Consider the following 5000-nt stretch of genomic DNA (forward strand, 5'->3'; position numbering starts at 1 on the left):
AAACCGGCGGGACACCGGAGAAATGCTGCCCAACAGACACTCAACCCGACGCGGCCTGTTTGCAGAGCTTTTCTACCCTGGTTCTGTTTTCTAAAAACCAGGTTTCTGAAATCGGGCGGGTGGTAATTTCCTCAGACTCCAATTATCTGGTAGGACGGGAGAAGGGGCCTTCGACGCACTCTGCCCATCTCCCCTTCTCCCGTCTTGTGACAGTCGTTTTTCTCAGGCTCAGCTCGCGCCCCTGGTACTATAGGAGAGTTTGGAAATTTTTCTGAGTTTCACCTCGTGCCCCTGGTACTGTAATGCTCCTGCATTGTAAGGCAGATGCCCATCCGCCCTTCAGCTGCCCTCCCGGATTGCTAAACTGCATCTTGCCCCCCCCTCCCGGATCCTCCAGCACTTCCAGGCCCCACATGAGCACTCTGCAATCCGCCCTTCAGCTGCCCTCCCGGATTGCTAAGCTGCATCTTGCCCCCCCCTCCCGGATCCTCCAGCACTTCCAGGCCCCACATGAGCACTCTGCAATCCGCCCTTCAGCTGCCCTCCCGGATTGCTAAGCTGCATCTTGCCCCCCCTCCCGGATCCTCCAGCACTTCCAGGCCCCACATGAGAACTCTGCAATCCGCCCTTAAGCTGCCCTCCCGGATTGCTAAGCAGGATCTTGCCCCCCCTCCCGGATCCTCCAGCACTTCCAGGCCCCACATGAGAACTCTGCAATCCGCCCTTAAGCTGCCCTCCCGGATTGCTAAGCAGGATCTTGCCCCCCCTCCCGGATCCTCCAGCACTTCCAGGCCCCACATGAGAACTCTGCAATCCGCCCTTAAGCTGCCCTCCCGGATTGCTAAGCAGGATCTTGCCCCCCCTCCCGGATCCTCCAGCACTTCCAGGCCCCACATGAGAACTCTGCAATCCGCCCTTAAGCTGCCCTCCCGGATTGCTAAGCAGGATCTTGCCCCCCCTCCCGGATCCTCCAGCACTTCCAGGCCCCACATGAGAACTCTGCAATCCGCCCTTAAGCTGCCCTCTCGGATTGCTAAGCAGGATCTTGCCCCCTCCTGGATCCTCCAGCACTTCCAGGCCCAACATGTCCACTCATCCATCCGCCCTTGGGCTGCTCCCCTCGGCCGCTAAGCGGCAAAGGCTCCGTTCCAGCATCTTCCAGGACCTCCAGGCACCACATGTCCACTCATACATCCGCCCTTGGGCTGCCCCCCTCGGCCGCTAAGCGGCAAAGGCTCCGTTCCAGCATCTTCCAGGACCTCCAGGCACCACATGTCCACTCATACATCCGCCCTTGGGCTGCCCCCCTCGGCCGCTAAGCGGCAAAGGCTCCGTTCCAGCATCTTCCAGGACCTCCAGGCACCACATGTCCACTCATACATCCGCCCTTGGGCTGCCCCCCTCGGCCGCTAAGCGGCAAAGGCTCCGTTCCAGCATCTTCCAGGACCTCCAGGCACCACATGTCCACTCATCCATGCGCCCTTGGGCTGCCCCCCTCGGCCGCTAAGCGGCAAAGGCTCCGTTCCCGTATCTTCCAGGACCTCCAGGCACCACATGTCCACTCATACATGCGCCCTTGGGCTGCCCCCCTCGGCCGCTAAGCGGCAAAGGCTCCGTTCCAGCATCTTCCAGGACCTCCAGGCACCACATGTCCACTCATCCATGCGCCCTTGGGCTGCCCCCCTCGGCCGCTAAGCGGCAAAGGCTCCGTTCCCGTATCTTCCAGGACCTCCAGGCACCACATGTCCACTCATACATGCGCCCTTGGGCTGCCCCCCTCGGCCGCTAAGCGGCAAAGGCTCCGTTCCAGCATCTTCCAGGACCTCCAGGCACCACATGTCCACTCATCCATGCGCCCTTGGGCTGCCCCCCTCGGCCGCTAAGCGGCAAAGGCTCCGTTCCCGTATCTTCCAGGACCTCCAGGCACCACATGTCCACTCATACATGCGCCCTTGGGCTGCCCCCCTCGGCCGCTAAGCGGCAAAGGCTCCGTTCCAGCATCTTCCAGGACCTCCAGGCACCACATGTCCACTCATCCATGCGCCCTTGGGCTGCCCCCCTCGGCCGCTAAGCGGCAAAGGCTCCGTTCCCGTATCTTCCAGGACCTCCAGGCACCACATGTCCACTCATACATGCGCCCTTGGGCTGCCCCCCTCGGCCGCTAAGCGGCAAAGGCTCCGTTCCAGCATCTTCCAGGACCTCCAGGCACCACATGTCCACTCATCCATGCGCCCTTGGGCTGCCCCCCTCGGCCGCTAAGCGGCAAAGGCTCCGTTCCCGTATCTTCCAGGACCTCCAGGCACCACATGTCCACTCATACATGCGCCCTTGGGCTGCCCCCCTCGGCCGCTAAGCGGCAAAGGCTCCGTTCCAGCATCTTCCAGGACCTCCAGGCACCACATGTCCACTCATCCATCCGCCGTTCGGCCGCCCTCATCGGCCGCTAAGCGGCAGAAGCCCCGTTCCCGTATCTTCCAGGACCTCCAGGCGGCTCATGGCCACTCAGCCATCCGCCCTTCAGCTACCTTCGTCGGCCGCAAAGCGGCAGATTCTCCCTCCTCCCGAGAGCCAGGGTGATGACTATGGAGCCCAGCAATGGCCCCTGGTACGTGTCTGAGCCCCAAAGAACATCACCCGATATCGGGCTTGGCTTCAATCTGTCAAACTCTGTTTCCTAAAAACCAGGTTTCTGAAATCGGGCAGGTGGTAATTTCCTCAGACTCCAATTACCTCGTCGGACGGGAGAAGGGGCCTTCGACGCACTCCGCCCATCTCCCCTTCTCCCGTCTTGAAACAGAAATTTTTCTGAATTTTTCGCCTGGCGCCCCTGGTACTTTTAGACACTTTGTCATTTTTCTGACTTTTTGAGCTGGTGCCCCTGGTATTTTTAGACACTTTGTCATTTTTCTGCCTTTTTGAGCTGGTGCCCCTGGTATTTTTAGACACTTTGTCATTTTTCTGCCTTTTTTTGAGCTGGCGCCCCTGGTATTTTTAGACACTTTGTCATTTTTCTGACTTTTTGAGCTGGTGCCCCTGGTATTTTTAGACACTTTGTCATTTTTCTGCCTTTTTTTGAGCTGGCGCCCCTGGTATTTTTAGACACTTTGTCATATTTCTGACTTTTTGAGCTGGCGCCCCTGGTACTTTCAGACACTTTGTCATTTTTCCGACTTTTTGAGCTGGCGCCCCTGGTATTTTTAGACACTTTGTCATTTTTCTGACTTTTTGAGCTGGTGCCCCTGGTATTTTTAGACACTTTGTCATTTTTCTGCCTTTTTTTGAGCTGGCGCCCCTGGTACTTTTAGACACTTTGTCATTTTTCTGACTTTTTGAGCTGGTGCCCCTGGTATTTTTAGACACTTTGTCATTTTTTTGTTCTGACTTCAGCTCCTGCCCCATGTATTATTCCAGGCTCCCCTGCCTGCACAGCCTCCCCACACTTAAGCAGCCCTCCCCGGTGTGTCACACACACACACACACACACACACACACACACACACACACACACACACACACACACACACACACACACACACACACCTCTCTCACAAGCCCCTTGGTTCTTCATGATGCTCAGTAAAAGAGCCAGGCCTCCCTGCCTGCAAAGCCTCCCCACACTTAAGCAGCCCTCCCCGGTCACACACTTCTCTCCCAAGCCCCCTGGTGCTTCATGATGCTCAGTAAAAGAGCCAGGCCTCCCTGCCTGCACAGCCTCCCCACACTTAAGCAGCACTCCCCGGTGTCACACTCTTCTCCCAAGCCCCCTGGTGCTTCATGATGCTCAGTAAAAGAGCCAGGCCTCCCTGCCTGCACAGCCTCCCCACAATTAAGCAGCACTCCCCGGTGTCACACTCTTCTCCCAAGCCCCCTGGTGCTTCATGATGCTCAGTAAAAGAGCCAGGCCTCCCTGCCTGCACAGCCTCCCCACAATTAAGCAGCACTCCCCGGTGTCACACTCTTCTCCCAAGCCCCCTGGTGCTTCATGATGCTCAGTAAAAGAGCCAGGCCTCCCTGCCTGCACAGCCTCCCCACAATTAAGCAGCACTCCCCGGTGTCACACTCTTCTCCCAAGCCCCCTGGTGCTTCTTGATGCTCAGTAAAAGAGCCAGGCCTCCCTGCCTGCACAGCCTCCCCACACTTAAGCAGTACTCCCCGGTCACACACTTCTCTCCCAAGCCCCCTGGTGCTTCACAACCCTACCCCTAAAAGAACCAGGCTCCCCTGACCTGGAACCCTGACCCGCACTTAAGCACCCCTCCCCGGTCACACACTTCTCTCCCAAGCCCCCTGGTGCTTCACAACCCTACCCCTAAAAGAACCAGGCTCCCCTGACCTGGAACCCTGACCCGCACTTAAGCACCCCTCCCCGGTCACACACTCCCTCCCTGGGCCCCTCGGTGCTTCACAACCCTACCCCTAAAAGAACCAGGCTCCCCTGACCTGGAACCCTGACCCGCACTTAAGCACCCCTCCCCGGTCACACACTTCTCTCCCAAGCCCCCTGGTGCTTCACAACCCTACCCCTAAAAGAACCAGGCTCCCCTGACCTGGAACCCTGACCCGCACTTAAGCACCCCTCCCCGGTCACACACTCCCTCCCTGGGCCCCTTGGTGCTTCACAACCCTACCCCTAAAAGAACCAGGCTCCCCTGACCTGGAACCCTGACCCGCACTTAAGCACCCCTCCCCGGTCACACACTCCCTCCCTGGGCCCCTTGGTGCTTCACAACCCTACCCCTAAAAGAACCAGGCTCCCCTGACCTGGAACCCTGACCCGCACTTAAGCACCCCTCCCCGGTCACACACTCCCTCCCTGGGCCCCTTGGTGCTTCACAACCCTACCCCTAAAAGAACCAGGCTCCCCTGACCTGGAACCCTGACCCGCACTTAAGCACCCCTCCCCGGTCACACACTCCCTCCCTGGGCCCCTTGGTGCTTCACAACCCTACCCCTAAAAGAACCAGGCTCCAGGGCCCCACCAGCCGACCCCTGTTCCCCCA

The sequence above is a fragment of the Leuresthes tenuis genome, unplaced genomic scaffold, assembly GCF_036924035.1.
Source record: "Leuresthes tenuis unplaced genomic scaffold, fLeuTen1.0.hap1 SCAF_256, whole genome shotgun sequence".
Classification (NCBI taxonomy): domain Eukaryota; kingdom Metazoa; phylum Chordata; class Actinopteri; order Atheriniformes; family Atherinopsidae; genus Leuresthes; species Leuresthes tenuis.